Source organism: Manis javanica, chromosome X, assembly GCF_040802235.1.
Source record: "Manis javanica isolate MJ-LG chromosome X, MJ_LKY, whole genome shotgun sequence".
Taxonomy (NCBI): domain Eukaryota; kingdom Metazoa; phylum Chordata; class Mammalia; order Pholidota; family Manidae; genus Manis; species Manis javanica.
In genome coordinates, this window is record NC_133174.1 from 133,623,405 (window position 1) to 133,648,243 (window position 24,839).

The 24,839-nt window shown below is 44.3% G+C and overlaps 1 long non-coding RNA gene across 1 annotated transcript in view; it reads right to left on the reverse strand.

The window, feature by feature from the left end:
* The window catches only part of LOC108393022 (uncharacterized), a 71,682-nt gene extending 53,068 nt beyond the window's left edge, over nt 1-18,614 (reverse strand). Inside the window, exon 1 of the long non-coding RNA XR_001852167.3 lies at nt 18,409-18,614. This is a non-coding gene — a long non-coding RNA (uncharacterized lncRNA). The remainder of the gene's footprint in view (nt 1-18,408) is intronic.
* Nucleotides 18,615-24,839: the final 6,225 nt, after the last annotated feature.

Genomic DNA, 24,839 nt, shown 5'->3' on the forward strand with positions numbered 1-24,839 from the left:
GCTAAAGGTAACCTGATGGAGAGTGGTGGAAGGAAGGATTAGGACTGCTGAGTTATGTGGACAGAGGTAAAATGCACACAGATCTGAGAGAACTGAACAAGAAGCGCTTCTAAAGCAGAGCAGGGTGTCTACGCCATCAGAGAGAGCAAGGTGGGGAATGCACATCACAGCCAGTGTGCTAGTTCGCTCAGGCCACCAAATAAAGTACCGCAAAGTGGGAGGGTCAAACAACAGGATTGTATTGTCTCCCAGTTCTGGAGGCCCGAAGTCCAAGATGAAGGCGTAGATAGGATTGGCTCCTTGGGAGGCTGTGAGGGAAGTGCTGGCTGCAGGCCTCCGTCCTTGGCTCGCAGACAGCCGTCTCTCCCTGTGTCTCTTTACATCATCTTCCCTGTATGTGCATCTCTGTGTCCAAATTTCCCCTTTTTATAAAGACACCAGTCATACTGGATTAGGACCCGTCCTAATGAGCTCTCACTTTAGTAACCCTGTAGAAATAAGGATTAGGATTCTAACATACATTTTTTGGGGGGGACACAATTCAACCCATTGTATACAGCAGTGGGCTTCTCTGGCTTGCTGGACTCACTGCTGCCAGTGTGCTTACATTCAGCCGCTGTTAGTTGGTGGTGCAAAAATTTTATCAGTGATGGGGGAAAAGGGCATATGCCAAGTAAACTTCCCCATCATACTGATGTTCTTACTAGTCCCCAATACAGAAATCTGCCTTCTCACTGAACAGTGTAGAAAGCATCCACACATTCCCTTTACTCTCATGTATGGCTTTACATATATGTGCGCGCACACACACACGTGTATATAAAATGACATTTACTGAGTGCTCACCTCATTAAATGTTTTGCCTGAGGTTACACAGCCAGTTAATGAAACGAGTATAATTAAAAAACAGGAAGCAAATCCAGGTAGCCTGGCGCAACAACCTAGTCTTAACCATTATGCTGTGGTGTATCTCATAACACAGCATCACATGGGAGCTTTCCAGAAATGCGGAAGAATTGTATGTACATCCTCTATCTTGCTTTCCACTGCCCCCATCTCCTAGGCAGTGGTTCTCAAGGTATAGCCCATGGGCCAGCAGCATAAGGGTCAGCATCATTTGTGAATTTATTAGAAACACTTCAACTCAGATCTAGGCCCACTGAATCGGTATTTGCATTTTAACATGATCACCTGATGATTTCTGTGCACATTAAATTTGAGACACATGGGTCTATTATGGGAGTTCTCGGACTCTAGCACTTGAAGGGCTTATTTAAAAAACAGATTTTGGAGGTCTAACTCCAGTGCTTCTGATTTAAGGGATCTGAGGTGAAGTATTTCTACTAAATTTACAAATGATGCTAATCCTTATGCTGCTGGCCCATGGGCTCTACCTTGAGAACCACTGCCTTAGGAGATGGGGGCAGTGGAAAGCAAGATAGAGGATGTACATAAAATTCCTAGTTTCTTCAGAATTCAGACAGAAGCTGAAGTGGGCCTGAGCCTGCAAGTGGAAATTATCAGTTGGCTAGCCTTGAAGACCTAGCAATGTTTGACTGTTATGAATATCATTTCACGTTTTACAAAAACAGACCTCATACATTATTTCAGCAATTCCTAGATACCCTGTATTAGTCAGGGGTTCTCCAGAGAAACAGACCAATAGGATATATGTATGTATGTGTGTGTTTTTATCTCTATCCATCTGGAGAAAGAGAGAGATTATAAGGACTTGGCTCACACAGTGATGGAGGCCAAGAAATTCCAATATCTGCAGTTAGCAAGCTGGAGGCCCAGGAGAGCTGATAATGGAGTTCCAGCCTAATCCAAAGGCCCAAGAACAAAGAGAGCCAGTGGTGTAAGTTCCTGTCAAAAAACCAGAAGACTGAAGACCCAAGAAGAACCAGTTTCAGTCTGAATATAAAGACCAGAAAAGACCAATCTCCCAGCTAACGCAGTCAAGGCAGGAGGAAATTCCCTTCATTAGCCTTTTTGTTCTATTAAAGTCTTTAAGCAATTGGATGAGGCCCAACCACATTATGGAAGGCAAGCTCCTCTACTCAGCCTACCAACTCACATATGAATCTGGCACACCCTCAGAGACACACCCAGAGACACACCAAGAATAATGTTCAGCCAAATGATGACTGGGCACCCTGCGGCCCAGTCAAGATGAGACATAAAATTAACCATCACACACCCATAGTACTGGTTGCTACCATAGATTTTTAAATGAGGATTATCTTGTTTAATTGGCTGTGATAGCTATATAGAAATTTTTTTTGGTATTTTGATCTTGTGTTACAAATTGCTGACAAGCTCTTCTTCCTAAAATTTATTTTGTAGATATTTTTGTCTTTTCTATGTAGATAGTCATATCATCTGCAAACAGCTTCCTTTCTTCCTAACAATAGACACCTTATTGCTTCTAGTTATCTGAGATTTTAGGACTGAGTAGAAGTGTTGAATTTGTAGCCAACTTCCTGGTTTCTACTACAACTATGGAACTCAGGGTCAATTCTTGAGTAAGTTGTCTCACATCTCTGTATCTCAGTTTCATCACAGTATAGTTACACCTAGCATGTATCTTCATATTGGTTAGACCTCGAAGAATTGTTGTAAGAATTAAATTAAGCATGGGAAGTAAACAAATTTGATGGAAAGTACTTATACTTTCTCTGGCTTTTTTGTATTCCCTATTCTGGCACAAAGATACCTCCCCTTCTTTTAGCTCAGCTATAAAACAAATTTTTGTTAAATCTTATCCAGCATGTCCGTGTCTGTAGCAGATGGAGCCTATCGACACCAGGGTACTTCTTAAGATTTCAGGAAGTAGCCTAGGTCAGTCTTCCTTAAATTGTAGTCTAAGTTTGACCTGTACCAAATCACCTGGGATGCTTGTTAAAAAGGCGGATTCCTGGACACCTAGACCAGACCTATTAAATAGAACTTTGGGGCATGGCTCTGGGGAATCTGCATTTTAAATTAAAACATGGTACCTCTGCACATTAAAGTTTAATAACCACCTTTTTGTGATTTCCAACTTAGTGCTCCAGGACAAACAAGATTAAAAAAAACAATTATATAGATATTTTTTTACTTGATTTTGCACATAAGTAAATTCTTAGTCTCACAAAAGTTAAGGGGAAATCCTCAAGATTCTAGAGTAATTGTGCTTTTTCCCAAATTTCAGAGTATTGTTGTCTTTCAGATTCTGCTTGCCTTCATAATGAATTCCTCATTGTTGGAATGCCTGTTGTGCACACTTCCCTAGCACAGCTAAAACAAGCAAGGCCATTTCAAGCAGAGCAGAGAGACATTGGATGACAAATCTGGTTTGGTTTAGGTGAAAAGAAGAGGGAGGCATTTTCTACTTTAAGCTTACTGGAGGCTGTAGTGACACTACATTCCATCTGTTTGAAAAATCTTCTTACACCAATTAAATGGGGCATATTTTGATTTAGCTTCCAATAAGTTTAGATTGTGTAATTCAAAGCTTTTTTTTTTTTCTCTACCACATAACAGTTAGTACCTAACCCAGTGAGTTCAGTGGTTGCTAAGGGACTATTCAACGCATGGTTGAACTATTAAAACTATACCTTCAATGCAAAAAGAGTTAAGGTTAAGAAATGCAACCAGACAGCTGGGAAATGTCCTTCTGAATGATCACAGGGTGGAGTGCAGAGGCAGAGGACTAATGACTTTTTTTTCTCTCTTCAGAAGGAATCAGGTATGCTTAGCATTCATTAGATACTTTTTAACGCTGGGAAAGAAAATCAGCATCTTGTTACAGATTGTCTAGAGAACTGACATCTTTATCAATAGACAGAGGATTCCACCTGCACAGGCAACTGCTGAGAACAGTGAAGTGACGGAGAAAAGGAGGCCAAGAAACATCTCTGGGGCATGTACAGGAGCCAATGATGCTACTCATACAGAAGGATGATTCCACCTGCCAGAAAACCTTGCCCTGTCCTGATCTCAGCGGAGTTCTATATAAACGTCTGGTTCTTTCCAAGTATTCTGAGAGCTGAACGTATGCCATGCCTGCCCACTCACTTGGTACAAGTAAACTAACAAAATACACATGTGCGTGCACACACACACACACACACACACACACACACACACACCCCACTCCTGAGTATTTACTGGCAGTCTTGGGTGAATAAAATAACAATATTTCCAAGTGCAGCATCCCTCATCAAGACCTTAGGACCACTCAACACCTACTTTTAAACTATAACAGCTTTTCACAGAAAATTAGACATGTCAAAATTGAAACCATTCTTGAAAAAGCTTAAACTATTTCAAGGAAAAGGGTAGAGTTGGAAGAAATGTTATATTTAGGAATGACAGTGGATATATTAAGTAGTGGTAAAATTAATGAGTGATTAATTAAAAAGGATTAGCAAGTAAAATATGAAATTGACCTTAGGTATGCAGGATCTTTCAGTCTTGCTCTAGATAACATCCTATTATTTAATCACACCCTATTATTTACATCAGTAGTATTTATGAATGAACAGTTTTAACAAAAAAGCATTTGGATATTTTCTGTAAACATAAAGCATAATTGAGTTCAAAAGTATACCAAATATACATAATACATTTTACCCATTTATTAATAGCTAGGGAAAGAGAGGTGTAAAGGGTAAAATTTTTTGCTTATTTTTGTCTTGTATGTATTGATAGTTAATCAGAGCTCAGGTTCCCAGATTTTAATCCTAATACCTATACTACACTATGTTTTTCGTTCTCTCAAGAAAAAATTTATTTTGCCTTTGGAGAAATTAGTTGTTGAGAGCTTGAGGCCATTAGCAAGGCACTCCCATCTATCATGGGGTATAATCTAAATATAGTCTATTTATAAGCAAAAGAAATAAAAGACATCCAAATTGGAAAGAAAAAAGTTAAATTGTTTTTGACTGAAGGTGACATGATCTTACATATAGAAAATCACAAAGACTCCATAAAGAAACTCTTAGAAGTAATAAACTAATTTAGTAAATTTGCAAGACAAAAAAAATCAGCATATAAAATCAGTTGTGTTTCAATACACTAACAATGAAAAAGAAGTTAGAAAACAATCCCATTTATAGTAGGATCAAAACGGATAAAATACATAATAATTTTAACTGAAGTGAAAGATCTGTACACAGAAAGCTTTAAGGTGTTAATCAAAGAAATTGAAGACACAAATAAATGAAAAGATACCTGGGTCCATGGACTGAAAGAATTAATATTATTAAAATGTCAATACTATCCAATGTGATTTACAGATCCATCGTAATCCCTATCAAAATTCCAGTGGCATTTTCCTCAGAAATAGAAAAAATAATCATAAAATACATATGGAACCACAAAAGACTCCAAGTATCCAAAGCAGTCTTGAGAAGGAAGAACAAAGCTGGAGGCATCATAGTTTCAGATTTCAAACTATATTATAAAACTGTAGCCATCACAGGCATAAAAACAGACATGTAGACCAACCGAACAGAATATACAGACAGAAAATAAACCCATACATATAAGGTCAACTAATCTCTCACAAGGGTGCTGAGAATACACAGTGGAGAAACAGTAGTCTCTTCAGTAAATGGTGTTGGGAAAACTGGATAAGCACATGCAAAAAAATGAAAATATACCCTTATACCATCCACAAAATTGATTCAAAATGGATTAAAGACTTAGACGTCAGAGCTGAAACTGTGCAACTCCTAGAGGAACACAGAGAAAAAAACTCCTTGACATTGGTCTTGGCAATGTTTTGTTTTGTTTTGGATGACACCAAAAGCACAGGCAACAAAAGCAAAAAATGAACAAATGGGACTACATCAAACCAGAAGGTTTCTGCACAGCAAAGGAAACATTCAACAAAATGAAAAGGCAATACAGAATGGGAGAATATATCTGCAAACCATATATCTGTAATGGATTAATATCCAAAATATATAGGGAATTCATATAACTCAGTAGCAAATAACAAACAAAACCCAAATGACCCAATTTAAAAATGGACAAAGGATCTGAATAGACATTGTTCCACAGAAGACATACAAGTGGCCAATGGGTACATCAAAAGGTACTCAAATCACTGATCAAGGAAATAGAACTGCAAACCACAATGAGATATTTCTTATACCTGTTATAATGGCTATTATCAAAAAGGTAAGATAACAAATGTTGGTGAAGATGTGAAGAAGAGGGAAATGCTTAGACACTGTTGGGATTGCAAACTGGTATAGCCCTTATGAAGAATAGTATAGAGTTTCCTCAAAAAATAAAAATAGACCTACCATACCTTACCACCCAGCAATCCCATTATTGAGTGTGTATCCAAACAAAATTAAATCAGTATCTCAAAGAGATATCTGCACTCCCATGTTCACTGCAGCGTTACTCACATTAGCCAAGATATGGAAACATCTGTCAACAGATGAATGGACAAAGAAAATATGGGATGGAGATATATAGATATAGATACACAGAATGGAGTATCTGTACTTTTTTTAGCCATAAAATAGAAGGCATCCTGCCATTTGCAACAACATGGATGAACTTGGAGGACATCATGCTAAATGAAATAAACCAGACAAAGACAAATACTGTATGCTGGGATTTAAAAGTTGAGATCCACCAGAGAGTGGAACAGTGTTAACCAAAAGCTGGGGAGTGGGGAAAATAATGAGATATTGGTCAAAGGAAATAAACTTTCAGCTATAAGATGAATAGCTTCTGGGGATCTAATGATCAGCGTGGTGATTATATTTATACTGTACTGTATACTTGAAATTTTCTGAGAGTAGATATTAAATATTCTCACCACCCCCAAAAAATAGAAAGTTAACTATGTTTTGTGATGGATGTGTTCATTAACTTAGGATAGCCATTTCACAGTGTATCCATATATCAGATCACCACGCTATACACCTTAAATATATATATAATTTTTATTTGTCAAAAAATTAAAAACTAAGTCCCTTAGTGACCCAGCCTCATTTCAATCTCTCATTAGTGACATCTGTCTACCATTAAGGACAGTGCAGTTCTTGAGCATGTTTTCAACGGATCTGCAATAATAACAAAACATGGAATGTAAGATTTTTAGAGGGGTAGGAGGTCACCAAGAATGAGGACATAATCATGTCAGTGGATTGGAAGTCTAGATTATAAGATATCTGAATGTTCAGGGGCACAAGGCTGAACGGGTAGACAGGTAAGTGGGGGTAGTGAAACAGGCACATTTTGGAGGTGGAGTCATCCCTCATAGTGACAGTGAATGGAGTGTAACCATGGGAATCTTGGCTGCAGTGGAATGGCAGAAGGGATTATTGGAAGTCGGTGAGGATCAAAGGTTATGGAGCTTTGGTTAGTCATCCACCACAGATGCTGCAGTCACGGCAGATGGTAACAGGAACAGGGGAGAAGGGAGAGGCCATGAGCCAAGAGGCCAGGTCTCCAGTGAAAGATGAAATTGGAGCAAGATGTTGGTAGTGGCTGCAGAAGTGGTAGCTGGAACTATAGCCTGATAGCATGTGCTACAAGGGTGCTGGGAATTTTTAATGAGGAGGTACTGAAATGGAGTCTGACAATGCCAGGACCTGTGGGGTTTCCAGTGTCCATGGGAGAGCAAATAGGAAAGGGAAAGAATCTATTTAGGACTACGTTAGAAAGGACAGGTGTCAACTAAGACTTTTATCACAGTTGAGTGCAGAGGGACAAACCAAATATGACCTTGGCCAGCAGCCCCTGGGGTCTTAAGAAACTCCTGGTAGGAAGAAGAGATAAAACAGTAAATAAAATATAGTTGGGGTGTTCCAGGATGAATGTTGACTTGGGAAACTGGAAACAGAGAGTATCAAGAGTTTTAACATGGTTGATGTTAGGTTATTTCTGAGTTGGCAGAGTAAGGCCAACAACTAATAAACTGTACAGCTTTATTGCTGAATTTTAAGGAAGGTAAGAAGAGCAGTAAAGGGAGCCGGCCTGGAAGCCAGGAAGAACAACCATCCGAATCCTCTCAGGAAAGAGCTTCCTATATAAGCAGTGGCTCTACTTGGAGACACAAACACCCAGCTACCCACACAAAACTCGAACGCTTTTAGTAAGTAGTTCTCAATAAACAAGGACCCAACATGCGGTAACAGAGTCAGGAACAGGGCAGATGGGGCTCACCTGAGTCCAGGGCCCAGCTCCCTCCTGAAGCGAACACAGACTCAGGGGGGCTCCAGCCCCAGTGAGGGACAGCTGCTCGGGGCTTGGATCTGAGTGATTTTGAGGTCAGAGTCTGGGCTCAGTAAAGCATGGCTCAAGGAAAGGAGCTACCAATGAGGTCTCAGGAGGAAAGTAAATCTGATAGTTTCTTTCTGTCAGTGACTCCCTGTTGCCTGAACCCATTCAGACGGCTGCTCACAACCACATAGACCGCCACTGGTTGCATGCAGACAGCTCAAGGATAGCACCCACCATAACGTAGCTCCCCATGAATGCCTCAGCTGTGCCCATCCTCTCGGGGGAGAGCTGTGCAGGTCCCACCATGCGAGGTGTCTTTGCCGGGCACGTTTCCCACCTGCCGCTCACAACGCAGAACTTGGGAGTGTGCCAGGTCCACCTCACCATAGGTACTGCCCACCATCACCTCAGAGGGGTAGGAAGTCCAGAGTTTGGCATGGTGTTTTGTTCTAGGAAAGGTTATAGCAATGAGTGGTGAGGGGAGGCCTCACAGCCAGGAAGGTTCTCCCTCCCAGCCTCAAGCGAGCTGAGAGCTGGGAGGCCCTAGGAAGGTCTGGCTGAGCTCCTCCCTGGAAAGGATCCTCTGCTGACAACAGACTTGCATTTCAGAAGAGATGGTCCCACTCTCCCACGACCAGGATGTGTGCTACAAGCACAGCCAAGCAACAGCAGACGCCCTCGTGAGGAGGCCGGGTCCTGAGGCACTGCTCTTCCACAAAGAATAGAAAACTCTGCACCTAGTCTTTATAAAATTATCAATATATAGGCAAAATGATATGTGGACAGAGTACCACAATAAGGGCACATGTGCACTCTGGTCACATGATCCAACTGGCCTGTGATCACTGAAAGGTCTCCAAAGAGGTCCCAAAGTGAGCACGCCATTTTTTTACCAGAGGTACATTTTTTAACCAGAGGTAACACGAGGATCTCATATGTTCCGAAAAGTAGCTTCAAGGTAATCACAAAGGAACCCTGATCAATGACAACAGCGTGGGAATAAGCCCATGGTGGTAACTGTGAAGCCCATATACCTGCTTGTATTCATCCTGGTCTGCCTGTTAAAATTCTAGTCACTTTACAGCAACACTTGACACAATCTTTTTTCAGATTAAATAATGAGACTTCTTCTGCTTCTCCGAGTAGATCACGAATTAACTTGCCTGGGTGTATTATTTTGTTTCAGTTCTAATTCCACCCCTAAGTAACTGCTGAAGTGCGGGTAGAAAAGCCCCTGCACCAAGGATGAAGGAAGCTGAGACACCCCTGCCAGAGCAGAGTTAGGCCTGAACAGGGAAGCCCGCACAGCCTCGCCATCATCCCCGCTCCACACCGACGAACAATAAACAAGTGGACCAGCAGCAAAAGAAAGTTAGGGTGCTAGGTGTTCAAAATCACATAAAGAAACTTTTTTTTTTTAATAAAAGCCCTAAAGGGTTTTAACTGGCACAGTAAAATATGATTATTTGTATATGGATCATTATCTCCCTAGCTATAATAAAATAATTCCATGAGACATTATATTTAGTATTCTGATTCCTTATAAGTTTCAAGTACTTCACATAAGCCAAGCCTTCAGGTTTCTTACAGAGACTTATGCTCCTCGAGGGCAGAGACAATGTCTTAGAAAAGGCGGCTTTGAATAAAAGTTTGTAGAGCTGCTTCAACCAACACACCTGACACTGGACAGCAGTGAATGTTTATAAAAGACCAAGGGAAACAGGCCTTTCAGCTCCCCCCTAACCACCCCACCCACTATGCCAGGTTCCTCTGGCTGCTCTAGCAAATTTCTACAACCTTAGTGGCTGAAAACAACAGAAATGTATTATCATATCATTTGTGGCTCACAAGCCCGACACAGGCGTCACAAGGCCAATCCGAGGTATTAATAGGGCTGCATTGCTTTCTGAAGGATGCAGGGAAGAATTTGTTTTCTTGTATTTTCTGGTCTCTAGAAGCTGCCTGCATTCCTTGGCTCACATACCCTTTCCTCCATCTTCAGAGACAGCAGTGGCCAGTTGAATCTTTCTCACATGGCATCCCATCGCCGACTCTTCTGCCTCCCACTTCCCTTTTTATAGTCCCTCGTGACTGCATTGGGCCCGCCTACCTCCTCCTGGGTAGCCTTCATGTTTTATGGTCAAGCCTTAATTCCAGCTGCAAACTTGATCCCCCTTTGCCATGTCACATGACCTATTCACAGGTTCCAGGATTAGGCCGTGCACATCTCTGGGGGCTCTTTTTTTGCCTTTCCCACCTTCTCAAAAAAAGCAACCAATGATAAATCATCAAAGACATGGCACAGAAGAGTCAGAAAGAAGTCATCCATGCATTTCTTCACTGTCTACATTTCTTCCTCCACTGTTGTTGAATATTCCGAAGAGCCTTCCAGTGCGAACTAATGGCCAACTATGAAGGTTTTCCATAGTTTACAATAACCACTAGGTATCTCTCAGATATAGAGTAGGCTCTAGGTTGGTCATTTTCTAATATGACTCTTTAAAAGAAAACTAAATGATGATGTCACAAAAAGTTGCCTCATAGCAATGATACTTCAGCATGAACTTTCAGATGCGAAGTAAGATGATTCCTCAGACCAAAAGAGTTTCTGCAGTACATCCACTCGGAAGGTCACTGTTCCCTAGTGTGCACTGTCTAATGTTGACCCAAGTGGACTCGCTAGCACCACGCTTTCCCACGACTCTCCCACTCCTCCTCCCCAGCGTAAACCCTTCGATGCTCACTGCAGACTGAGCTGCAGCCAAATGCTTCCGGACATCATCGGCATCCTTGCATTCCTAAGGCTCCTCACCAGCAGGAGTGTTCGTGAGCTGCGTTAAGGAAGAGCTGGGGTGAAAGGCTTTCCTGCCCTCCTTGCGCTCAAAGGGCTTTCCTCTGGAGTGCATTATTTTATGCTGGACAGAAGCAGCAACATGGGAAGGAGTCCCCACATTCACTTCACTCATTGGGCTGCTTCGTTGCATGGACGATAGTGTCGGATGAGGCGTTTCCTTGTGCAAAGCTCTTTCTGGTGCTCTCAGCACTCCCGGGGCTTCTTTCCAGTGAATCTGCTGATGTTGAGCAAGAAATTCCTGCTACGCCGTTCCCCACAATCCTTGCATTTGCGGCAGTTCTTCCTGGATGAAGCGCGGGGTCTGGATGCACTCCATTTGTAGAGAGAGTCTTCTGAGGACAATCGTTGCTGCGAAACCCCCGAGCGCAGACTGTCATCTGTGCTAACCAGGACATTCCGGGCCCGTCGGCACAGGGAGCCTCTCCAAAGGGCCAGCCACGGTCTCATGCCCCTCTCCTGCATTCCTGAAGGCCCGAGCTTGCTGGCCCCTTGCTCCTCCCGACCTGGACTCCTCTGCGGCTCCTGGAGCCAGGCTCCCTCAAGCAAGTGGCAGACTCTACAGGGTCAGGTTTTGCTTGGTCACCTGAGGGCAATTTTGTACCTCAACAGAGGCTCTTAGGATATGGACAAAGAAGCAAAATCACTGCTTCAGGGGGGAAATGAAGAGGAAAATAGTCTCTGTGCCTGCTGTGTTCTGACATTTCTGAAACCTATGTTTCCATCTCTTTCTTTTCTGATCCTTGGACTCCTGACACCTTCAGGAGTGTCAATGGAAACCCAGTAAGGAAGGGTGAGGCAAGGGACAGAGGGACTAGCATGGAAACCACTCCTCACAGCGCAGGATGGAGGTGAGCTGCCAGAGGAATGACGGCACTATGTGTGCTGCGTTTGATCTGAGAGAGGATGTCTAGTGCTGTGAGAAGAGCACAGAAAAGCAGCACCTAACCAGGCCCAGGTGGGAGTGAGGAGACCAGGGAAGGCTTCCTAGAGGAGATGTCCCATGAGCTGAATCCCGATGGGGAGGTTGGAGTTCCCAGATAGCATAAGGGGCGATGGGTGGGGGGTAGGGGGGGCACTGCAGCCTGAGGAGGTAGGGAGGATTGAAGCACACAGGTCTAAGTCAGTTGGCAAAAGGCATCCCACATTAGTCATGACCTAGGCAGGGCAATCGTTCTGAAGATAAAGCACTATTTTTAGGGTGAGGAGAGGGGTAACTGGAGCTGTCCCAGTCATCCTGCGACCCCTGTGAAGAGCCAGCCTGAGGGAAAGACAGATGACCGGACCAGCGAGCACCTTTACATCCCCAGTGGCACTGCCAGCAAGGGGCCAGCGCCGCCCAGGCTCCTCCCTGGGTGGGGTATTGCACGTGCTTGAGGGGGAAATCTATTTGAGGTGGTCATCTGCTGCATGTAGCCAAACATATTTTGATCAATGCATGGACCCTCTGTACAGTGGTAAAATGACAGACACCAGGACTCAAGGATCATTCATCCACTCATTCATTCATCCACCCAACAAAGTGTTCCTGAGGGCTCACTATGTTTCAGACACTGTTCTCCATGATGGGGCTTCAGCAGTAACCAAGCAGACAAAGGTCCTAGCTTTCTGGAATTTAGGTTCTAGTGGGGAGAAAGACAATAAGCGTAAATTAGTGGATTTTAAAGTCCGTTAGAAGTGTTGACTGCTACAGAAGGGAATAAAACTGGGAAGAGGGTGAGGGAATGTGGGAAGGGGCTAACCTCTAGTAGAGTGGTAACCATGTGCTTTGGGCCCTTTTGTCTCGAGTACTCATCTGAAGCCAGGTTTGGTCTAAGGCTATTCACAAGAACTTTTTCACACAATCCTCACTGCAGCCCAGTCCATCTTATAGATGAGGAAACTATGGCTCAGAGGTGAGTGAGAGAATTTAACTGAGGTCCTGTGACTGATGAATGAGCAAAGGGTGGCCTGTAGCCACGTAACCAGCCTCCACTAGCTGCTCAGGTCTTCCAGGCCGCCGTCAGAAAAGATTCAACAAAGTATGGGGTGGAGGGCTAAATCCCCCTGTGAGGAAAGGCTAGAAGTGCCATCCCCCCAGTAGTCCAGGGGACGGGTGGGGCCCACTATTCTGACCTCCTGGGAGAGACCTGTGGGTGCTGAGGCCAGGGGAGCCCTCCAGGGGCAAGGGGTGGTCCTCACATTTCTCTTCAGTTCCTATGCAGACCAATTCCTTGGTAAATGAACCACGAAAAGTTGGGTGGGAATACTGTGGGATGTACTCATTCATTTTATTAAACAAAAATGTAGATAGCACTTGCTATGTGCCTAGTTCTTTCCTAAGAGCTTTATAAATATGAATCAATTTCAATTCATATACTACCACTATCAGACCAATACTGCTATGGTTCACTTCACAGATTAAGAAACTGAGGCACAGAGAGTGTCAATAACATGCCCCAAGTCCCACAGCTGGTAAGTGTCAGTGCCAAGATGCACACTGTGACTCCTGAGTCCAAGGGCTTAATTCGCCATGCCCCATGGGAATTTTTATCCTAACAGTAAGACCAGAACTAACATTATGGGGTACTAGCATGTCTCAGGGGCTGCGTTAAACATTTTAAATGCCTGGAAATGGTGAGTGGCCAAGCCAAGACAGAAGCCCAGTTATGGCTGTGTGTGGTGTCTGTGATGTTTATCGGCAGAGCTACATGACCTGGCTCCACAAGGTGCTGAGTCCGGGCATGACCTGTCATGACAGCAGTAGGGATCACAAGTGCTAATCCGCACAGTCAGGGAGCACCCAGTCTCTGTCCCAAGCCTTCTCACACATCAGTCTGCTTGACCTGGCAACAGCCCTGCCAGTTAGACACTATATGACCGCACTTGACCAACGAGGAAACTGAGGTACAGAAAGGTAAGGACCGTGCCCAGGTCCCAAAGCTCAGGAGCAGCAGAGGCGGAATTTGCCATCAGGCACTCTGGGCACCTGACTCACCTTCCTTCTTGGGCAAGCAGACAGAGAGAGAGGCCACGAGAAGAGACCTCGAGGCCACACCTCTGTTCCTTGTAGACCTTGCTCTCAGTCTCTCACGGAGCCCACCTGGACAGTCTGCCCTCGGCCTCTGTGGTGTATCTCCATTCCCCTCCCACACGTTCTCCCTTGGCTTTGCACCATTTTGAAGGGGACCCTGATTCTAGTCCCACCAATCCCTGATAGAGACACAGGGAGACCAGGCAGGATGCGAGACCCAAGAAGGCAAGAGGTGTGGGGAAAAGGGAGGGCAGGCCCTGTGCGAGGGCAGAATGCAGGATGCTGCAGGCCCCCGAGGCGGCACACATGCGGGCATGCCCAGCAAGAGCAGGGTGTCCAAGTCTGCAGCATCCCCTCCTGGTACACGGTCCTTTGGGCTCTATCCTCTGGGCCAGGACCTCCTGAAGGTCATGGCCATATCCTCAAAGGTCACCAATCCCTAGAAAGTCAAAGAAAGGTAGGGATGTTGGCCTTTTAATAGGATAGGATTAGAGTCTGTCACTCAGTCATTGGAAAAGATCATGGAGCACCCAAGGTCCAACTCACTGTGCTCCTCCTAAGGGCCCAGCTCTTCTGGGCTCCAGCTGGGGGTGGATGCTGCCTTTGCACAGAATGTGATTGTGTCACTTCTACAGGGGAAGCCACTGGAGAATGACACAAGACAATATTAAGCCCCTGTGTCCTGGAAGGAGCAGGCAGGAAGCACTCAAGGACATCAGAGGAAGAAGGAAACAATGTAGCAATAATCTCAATGCCAACAATGGTCACAGCAGGAGCTCTGAGTCTTACTAGCCTTCACCGTGTGCCTGGCTCCAAACTGTGTCACAAAGTGATGCAGTGTCCCCATCACTGGGGCCCGACTCCTGGGTTTGAATCTGGTTTCTTGAATCCTACACTTGCCCACTGTGCAATCCTGGGGAAATGACTGCATCTCTCTGTGCAGCGCTTTCTGCTTCGATATATTGATAGTTCCCACTTCTCTAGGCTGTTGTCAGAATGAACGTGAACTGTTCCTAAGGCAAACACTGGGATGCCTGGCACACGTCTGTGCTCAGTGTGGTTTTGCTAACTTGTATTAGTCTTCCCACAGCCCATGAGGCCAATATGACCATTAGTCTCCATGTCACAGTCAGCAAGCTGAGGCTCAGAGACATCTAGCCAGTCCCATATCTGATAAGGCAGGATCTGAACCCAGGATCCTCTGCTTCAGGGTCTATGTGTATAACCCCCACACTCCTCCATCTCCACAATGAATATCCAGCAAATGCTGTTACCGTTTTGCCCTCCAGGATATATCTCAGCAGATGGAGGCCCTCATTAACCACACAGGTCCTCTCATGACTCCTTGAACAGCCTACATCCCTGCCTTTGCCCACAGGTTTCCTCTACCTAGAATGCCCCGTATGCTCTCCTCATCCCTAAACCTGAACTCATTCTGCAAAGTAGACTTTAGGTGTCACCCACAGGCCTCCCCAGCCCACTATGGGTTTTGTCATGGTTAGGAATACAGGCTCTGGTGGTTGACATATTGAGTTTGAGTTTCTGCTGTTTAGGAGCTGTGTGACCTTAGACAGGTGATTTAACTTCTCTGAGCCTCAAGTTCCTCTTCTGTGAAGTAAGGATAATAATAGAAACTAATTCTAAGGAGATAAGACTTAAATGAAGTGGTACATAACAACTGCCCCTCAGTACATGGCAAGGGCTCAATGAAGGCCAATCTTATGGTTGTTCGATTATTATTATTTTTCCTATTTACTCCCTCAGCAACCTAGAAAAGCTTGACTCAGCCTGCATCTTTGCTTCTGTAATTATGCCAAATTCCCTGTACAAAAATGCCAAAATGAGGGCAGGCAGGGACAGGGGCTATTTTAGCTAGAACTGCCAGGAAAGGCCTCTTCTAAGAGGTGACATTTGAGTTGAGCCAGAAGGATGTGAAAGGACAGCCAAGGAGAGATCTGGCCACAGGGTCCCAGGCAGAGGTAACTCTAAGGGCAAATGCTGGGAAGTGGGAAAGAGCTTGGCATACTCAGGTTGGTGTGACTGGAGGGCAGTGAGCGAGGGAAGGATATTAGGAGACAAGGTCGGAGATGGTCTCCAAGGATGGGACCTTCTGAGGCTTGGTGGGGAGGTTGGATTTGTCCTGCCAGGAGCCGGGGAAGGGGAGCATCATGCATGCATTTATGGAACCCCTGGTACAGACCAGGATGCCTATAAGCCTGGGGATAGGTCAGGAAGAGGCTCATATTCCAGGGCTGCAGACAGATCACCCACAAGGAACTAGATAAATGGTCAAGAGAATTCTGCAGACGAGAGTGAGGAGATGAGAGATTGAGGGTGACCAAAGAAGGCTTCTCAAAGGAGGGCATACTGACAAGCCTGGAATGAAGTGAGGGGTTGAGCCACATATCCAACAAAGGAGAAAACAAGGCAAGTCCTGACAGCAACCAGGGCCATGATGAGGAGAAACAGGGCGGCTGCTAGAGAGTAGCTGGGTCTGTGTATGTTTGCATTCAAAGGGAAACCTGGGATCCTATTACCGCACTGTCTCATACTGGCTGCATGAACCTGCCAAGGACTCACCCTCTGTGTGCATCAATGTCCTCATCTGTCAAATGGTACCCAAGTCATAGGGCTGTTGTTAATATCAAACACTTTAGTACATGTCAAGTGCTAAGTCTGAGCTTTTCCTGTCCACAGGACTAACGCTTTGGTAAATGCTTTTGGTGCCAATGAAGTAAGGAGCTTTTGAAAATGTGGGTGGCTTTCCTGCTTTTTAAGCATTTAACAGAATATGATGTTTAGGACTTTTGATTTTACCCAAATGTTTAGAGGTATAATAACTTTTCAAGCAATTAGTAAGAATTTGCATAAATTTAACCAAATAAATCCGTAAGTTTTAAATTTCTATTGAGTGTTTCTATTTAGAGAAATGTTTAAAGAAGCAATTACTTCATAAATAAATTTTGGAGGTTGGGTCTAAGCAGACCAGTGGGACACTAGCTCCTTCACTAAAGCAGCCTGGGCGCGTGCTTGCTGCTGGGAAGGAGAACCTGCTCAAGGAAGCCTTGTTTAGAACATCGGATCACCCCTCCCCCGGGGGCCTGCAAGAGCCTGAGAGGCTGATGCACCCTTTCCCTGGCCTGGCCTGGGTCACTCTGCTGGCCTAGCTGCCTCTTCTCCTGCTCACAGGGAGTAGACAAAAGGTCCTGCTGAGCCCGCAGGGCGCTGACTTAGATCACCCAACAGCACTGTCCCTGTCCCTGCTGGCCTGGCTGCCTACCCACCGCAGGCCTCCCTTCCCTCAGATAACAGCCAGAACCCACTGGAACTGAAGGCACCTTCCCTCCAGAGGAAGAATCAGCAACCTGAACCTGAACGCTAGGCCTACCCTCCAACACGTGCCTTTCTCACTTCACGCCCATTTGGAATAAGCCTCTTAAGATTCCCTCTCCTAAATCTGATCCCCACGCTATGCCCTGGTCCAGCTCTAAAGTCCCCCTTGGACATCCCCAGGGTAGAACCCTTCTGGAACTGCAGGCTTGCTTGTCCAGCTGTCCATGTCTCTCTCTGTCTCTGTCTGTCACGCTTCTGGAACATCTCAGAATCACTAAACCAACCGCTGACCTTCCTTCCCCGCAGCAACCTGCTCCCTCCACCCGACCTCTCCGCCTCCATTCTCCCAGATGTTGAGCAACAAGAAACAGAAAACAACTTGGGATGGTCCTTCACTCCCTACTTTCCTCGGCAGAGGCAGGACACCCCAAGGGCTCCATCCTTCGGATCTATCTGGAATCGATGACCCTGCCCTCCTGCCCCGCCGCCGGGGATCTGGTCGCCAGGGGAACTCCGCGGGCGCCGGGGCAGCAAGGTCTTCCTGGGTCTCCCTCCCTCCACCGTCATCAGCGCCCGCTCCAGCCCCCACTCTCCCGAGCCACCTTTGGGAAACGCTTCGAATCCTAACCCAGATTGTGTCCCTCTGCTGTTCACAACTCGCCCTGGCTTGTGGCGTCCTCGGAGTGAAGGTCCAGGTGGCCAGTGCAGCCGAGCCGCCTCTCCTCCCATTCCGATCCTTGCAGACCCCGCCCAAACCCGAGGTTCCCCCCAAGGTTTCCCAAGTGCCCCGACTCGGCCGCACATCTAAGCCTCTGCAACTCTCCCGCACCTCCCTCGCTGGCTGCCGGAAATGGGGACCCCACTCGCAAGCACCCCAGGGTCCTGGACACAGTGACCTGAGCGGCAGCTCTCGCTCGGGGCCCTAGCGTTGGGCGGTGGGGGTCGGGTCGGAGGGCGGCCTGGGAATGGCACCCACCTGCGCCGGGTCCAGCAGCGCGGCCACCGGAGCCGCAGGGAGTGAGGCTGGCGCGGCGGGCGGCAAGGGCCGAGCCCCAGGCCCGCCCCCGTGCAGTGGGGACAACGCTTTCCCTCCCGTCACCTCGAGTGCGACACAGTGCTCCGGAGTCCCCGACCGATGGACCAAACCGAGAGCAGATAAAATAACCGCCGCCAGTAAAGTGCCAGAAGTCCCGCCCTGAAGTGACGCGTAAGGCGCGGAAACGTCCCCCTCCAGGTCCTTCAGTGGCCCAGGGACGCCTATGCTCAAGGGGGTGCCTTCTGGGTGATGTAGTTCCGCAGCGCCAGGACCAGGCCAAGGGTCTGGGGGCTAATAAACTATGTTTAATTCAATACAGGTAGCCTAAGGCTTTAGTCAGTTGTGTCGGTGTCAATATTTTCAGGTCGGGACAAGAGAAAAGACTTCAGACAGGACCACGGTTGCAAAGGTAAGTGATCCACTGAAGCAAATACACAAGGGTGGTTCCTGCCTCTGATTCCCTCAGAAAACAAACAAACAAAACCCTCTCCTGCCTCTGTAGTTAGAGACTGTGCTCCAAACCAGAAAGCAGCACTGTTTTATCCAAGTATTTCTTACTCCCTATCCTTAGATGCCATTGCTTTCAGGAATATGAGACCTAGCAGGGGAAAGTAGTGACTTTATAAGTGCCATTTCCTGTGTGGGTACTGGCTGCAGTTGTCACAGTCTGCGTATGTGGAAAAGGGTCATCTGAACCCTAGTAAAAGGTTGGGATACCATTATCTCATCTTCTTGCTGGGAAGGAATTGTAATTTCACCTGAAATTTCAGTGACAGTGCCTGCACAGGGAGGTGAGATTATTTTGGAAAAACAGTTGTGAAATATCTACTGAATTAAAGCTTCTAATCATGAATATGAAGTTTGACCAGGAAACACTGAAGTCTGAGAAGCTGAGGACCTGGTTACATTGGAAACTTGGCCACTCTGAGGCTTTGACTCTTTAAAGTGTGATATTTTTCAGTCATTCCAGAGAATGCCAAGTGATACCAACTTGAACAGAGAGGCAAAGTGGGAATTCAGAGAGAGTTTTCAGAATGGTAATGACCAAGTGCTAAGCGCTCACACAGTGACTCATAAGTAACCCATTAGTTTGACCAAACAGTTCTCTTCTCTCCACAAACCCCTGCATTGTGCCTCCCTCTGGAGCTTAAGCAAGCACTAAATGCAGTTCATTCCTGGCTACTTCAAGAGAAACACTTCCTGTTAAACCACCCCAGTCATCTATCTGTCTACTCACCCCCAGAGCTTCCCACCCCCAGCGAAGTTACTGCTAGCCCTGCCTACCACTCCCATTTCTTTTTTAAAGCCTTTTCCTGTTTGATTTTGACATGGCTTTGGATCTTATGGTCAGAGCATTCTCCTATTGCAATGGCCTTTTTCAATAAAGTCTTTCTTTGCCTTAGTCTGGATTTATTATTTGACAGTTTTACAGTACCATGACTTGACTCAAGATTGGGCTTTACTTACAGAACCATGTCATCTCTGTCCAGGTAACTAATGGCACCTTGCAAATCCTTTGAAGTCCTCTCTTGTTCATGAATTCAGAAATCCTTTGGTGAATTCAGTTCTCACATCAGCACTCTGGGCTTCATGTGTGTCACATCACAGTAAGGAGTTACTTTGATTCTTTTAAGCAAAGAAATTTTTCTTTGGCCTTTTGAGTGGGGAATCATTTCCTGACTCTTGAGCAGGAACCTTCCCTATTCTTTTCTGTGAGGACTCCTTTCCAAGGCTCTGCTGGTGGGGATTGGGGTAGGGAATTTCCTAGGCCCTTCAGGCAGGAACTGTACCAGGGAGTAATCAAGGAGGACTCTTTCCTGGCTCCTTTAAGGTCTTATCTGTTTCAATTCTCTAATCATTTGAGTAACTCCCACTCTATTGGGTATTCTCCCTCTTCCTTCCCTGCTGACATTATGCTCCATTATAATGGCATTAATGCAGTTCAGTATCTTCAAAAATAGCAAAATTTCACTCAAGACAGTTGAGAACTTCAATGGCCTCCTTGGGCAGCTTGGGCTTTGCCCATACTGGCTCATCAATTGCCCATCCCTTCCCACAACCACCCCCCCTCCATTTTCATGACTTTCAAACTTCCCTTCAGCTCTTCCTGTCAGCACTTCTACCTCCTCCATCCCTCTATCTGCTTCTGCCAAAACTTTTCCATCCCATTTGGACCCTTCAATGTCGTATAGTCATCTAAGCTCTAGGCCCTCCTCTCCCTCTTGGGAGCTCTTGAAGGGCTCAGGGATCCAAAGAGCATACACTTAATGCTGAAAAAGCTAATTAAAACCAGGCTGGATGTTTTATCAACTCAGATGAGCTGTAGAGATGCCCAGATGGTCATTTGATGTATCCCCAGTCCCTGACCCAAAATTCAGTCCACGGCCTCCATAAGAGTACACATCAGAGTAAAGAAAATCTTAAGGGTCTCCTCCACTAATATTTTTGGAGACACTTCACCTCTGATATCAAATAGGTCACCTTAACTTGCCCCATCTACCAGAAATGCAATGCTGATGCTTTTTAAAAGAGTAAGGGTAGTCAAGGGCAAGGGTCAGCAGTTTTTAACCAATAAATTAAAATTTTAAATTAAAGCTTTGAGTTCTCTATTTTATCTGGCTGTATGTTTATGTATGTATGTATGTTATTTTCCTACCTCCAGGTAGTATTGAAATATTAGATTACAAAATGTTTTCAAGAACTCTATTTTGATTGGCTTAGAGATAAATAAGCACTTCTATAAATTAAATATTCCTAGAGTTCTCAAAAGTTAAAAGAAAATTTCACATCTGCAATTTTCAAGAGTATTCTCACAGAAACTAACCCAAATATTTTAAAAACTCAACTTCACATAACTAAAGTAAATCATGGCAAACAAGTCTAGTTTAATATTACTGGTTTAAATAAATTCAGCTATGTCTTCTGAGTTATCAAGTATAGATAAAATATAAACAGACATTTTTATACTTTGTGGTATATTCCTCCTAAACTTATGTAGGCTTACTGATCAAATAGACTAGCACTACATCTGTTAAATATTTAAGATTATAAAAAGATGTAAATTTGTTTAACCAAATTAAATCATTGTCTTACAAAACTATCTTAACACTAATCTGCTTCATAATATATCAGCCTGAAAAGAGTTTTCAAGATATTTTGCTAAGTTAAAAACCTCAGACTTGTGCTAAATTAAGTAATGAATATTCATTAAATAACGAGATTATTTTTAAGTAAAATACTGAAATATTAATAATTAGGCATATCTTTAAGGCTATATATGTCTGGGTCTATTAACATATTCATTTTTGCCTCATTGAAAAGTTGTACTGTAAGGGATAGTTATGGCTATAAAAAATTGTAAGATATATATTCATAACCTCTGGTGGTTTGCTATAAAATATTAGTATATGATAGTTCATAATTATTGACCTCCTAGGTTTCCTTAAAATAAAAATTAGTGTGAATGAATGTTATCATCAATATATGTGAATGAAACTCTATTAGGAGCAAGCACTAGTAGCATATAGAAATTTTATGCAAATATAGAAGATATGTTTTTATTAAGGAAAAAAAATAATTTTGTCCTAAAGTAAAATGACTGGTTGTTCCAAAATAAAAAAGAAGGAAATGTAGGATAAAATTTAAGTGGATACAAAAGTTGTGATGGGGAGTTTTATTTGTTGAAGTCAAAGCTGGCAAAGAATTAATGGGTTTATTTATAATTTTTTAAGAGACACTTTAATATCCAATATTACACTAATGCAAAACTAGAATTTTTTTTTCTTTCTGTTAAATGACAAAATTTCCTTGGATGTTTTACCTGCTCTTAACAAGAAATTAGAAAAGTTTTTCTTGGACTGCTAAGTCATTTGCCTAAAATGTAAAAATACTGTGTCTTATTAGAGTAATTCCCTGTGCTTTCATGTTGATTTTATCATGTCCTTGATTAACTGAGAAGCCAAACTCTTCTCACTTTTTATAGTTGTAAAGTTCTTTACAAACTCCCACAATTTACATGCTTTGTTCTGGGAAATAACCAGGACCATGGGAAATCTGACTGAAACCGCCAACATGATTGCCATAAAATAACATCAATTTCAAGAAGTGGTCCTCCAAAACTGTCTGGCATTGGACATGATTCTGGCCTCCCAAAGGGGCACTTAGGCAGTGAGCAGTGGTCAGAAGGAGCTGCTGTGTATATGTCCCCCAAAACATCTTTATCTCTATGCTATCACCAAAAATATTCAAAGCACAAACCAGAAAATAAAGCAGATCACCACTGTCACTTTCACTTTGCGGTCTAAGAACACTTTGGGTTCAATGACCTGGAATCTTTTTGACTAACTCCTTTCCAACCTCAGATTTTGGTGTTACTCCCTTTTTCAACCATAGCCATTCTTTTTATTAAATTCCCAGACATAGCTCTCACCAGTGCCTTGTCTCTAAGGCCCTCCGACAGCTGTGGGTTGGCAACATGCTCAACATATTATAAGGCTAATACTTCACAGCCAACAAGAACGTGCAGGCCAGCCCATCAGTGAAAACTACTTTGACTATCCTTAACATCACATGACTCTAATTCTATCCATGATAGTGTTTAGGGACAGACCTGACCTACTTAAACAACAGCAGGGACTGAGTGCTCACAATGACCTGTAGCATACCCACTGACTTGGCTTAATCAAACTTCAGTCAGGCCTTTCCGCTCTTCACAGGCCCTGAGCCTTGGCTCACCCCCAGGCTTAAGCAAGCAGTAAGATGGAAGCATATCTCCTCAACAGCTCTTTCTGACAATTGGCTAAACACAGAGAAATGCTTCCCGCTCCCATCATGCTGTCTGCTCACTCCCACCACTTATCCCCCGACCCTGCTCTCCACACACATTTCCTGTTATCCCTGTTTACCCTTCCCCGTAAAAGAAACACCCTTCTCTGTTCTATTTTGAGACACTTGCAGAACTTGCAGTCAGAACATTCTCCCTACTGCAATAGTCTTTTCAAATAAAATTTCTTCTTAAGTCTGGGTTTGTTTTGATTTGCCAGTAAAAATGAATTCTGTGGTGTGATGTTTATTTCTTACTTAATAGGTATTACTTAAGCCCTTCCTGTGTCCAGGCACTGTTGAGGGTGCAAGAGACACATCAGAAACCGAAGGGACACAGATCTCTGCCCTCACGGGACTCACGTTCTGATCAAGGAAGATGAAAGGGAAATATTAACAACAAAACAGTAAATTATACAGTATAGACAAAGCTATGGCTGATGAGAAATGGGGAGTTTTCCCCTAGAGGTTAGTAAGGAAAGACCTTGTTAATCCAGGGCATTTAAGCAAAGACTTAAAGAAGTGAGGGACGAACTGCGGGTATCTTGGGGAATAAGTTCTAGGTGGAGGACACAGCGTGGGCAAAAGCCCTGAATTGGTACCATCTGCACTCTTCTGAAGAAGCAAGGAGGCCTGGGTAAGTGGAACCAGGTGAGTCAGGAGGCAAGTGGAAAGAGATGAGGTGCTGGTGAGAGAATGAGGCAGGCAGAGGAGGAAGGTAACATGACACGTACATTTCCACTGAAGTGATGAACTGGTTCACAGTACACAAGCTGTCCTGTGCCGCGGCAGAAAGGAGAGGCATTTGTCCTAGTCGGCAGGCCAGGAGGTGGGGGATGGGGGCCTTTCCTAGAGACACCTGAGGCGAATCCTAAACCACCAGAAGTAGATAACCAAGGGAAAGCACCAGAGTGTTTTCCAGACAAAGGGAAGGGGAAGCATCTTCAAAGGCCCCACGACCCAAGAGGACCCTGGCTCTTCACAGTCCATGTGTTGAATATGACTGGAATCCAAGGTATGATGGGGGAATTGGGAAGAAACGTGGCCCTGGAGATATAAAAAGGGAAGACTTTGAAGGAACACCAGCGCGCATGCTAACTTAATGGCTGTCTTATACTGCTTTGAAAGAGCTTTGCCAACATTTTCTAATTATAAATACATACTCAATGCAAAGTAGTTGGCAAAAGGAAAAAAAAATGTGTAAGTCATGAAGTTAGAGAGCACCAGTAATGTCATCTCCCAGAAATATGTACTGTCAATATATTGGTGCTCATTGTTCTACCCTAAATGCTTATAATGTATGTAATACATTTGGAAGGGTGCATACACATAAATGAATATACCTTTTTTAGTTTATAGAAATCAAATCAAACTTTACATGCTATATTGTAGTCTCCCTTTTCAACACAATAGATTGGGAAAATATTTCCATGTCAACCAACATGTATGTCATCTTTTCTAACAATTCTATAGTGTTCAGATTCTTGCATACCCCATACTGGAAGCAAGTTCCATGAATACAGGGACCATATGTATCTTGTTCATTGTAC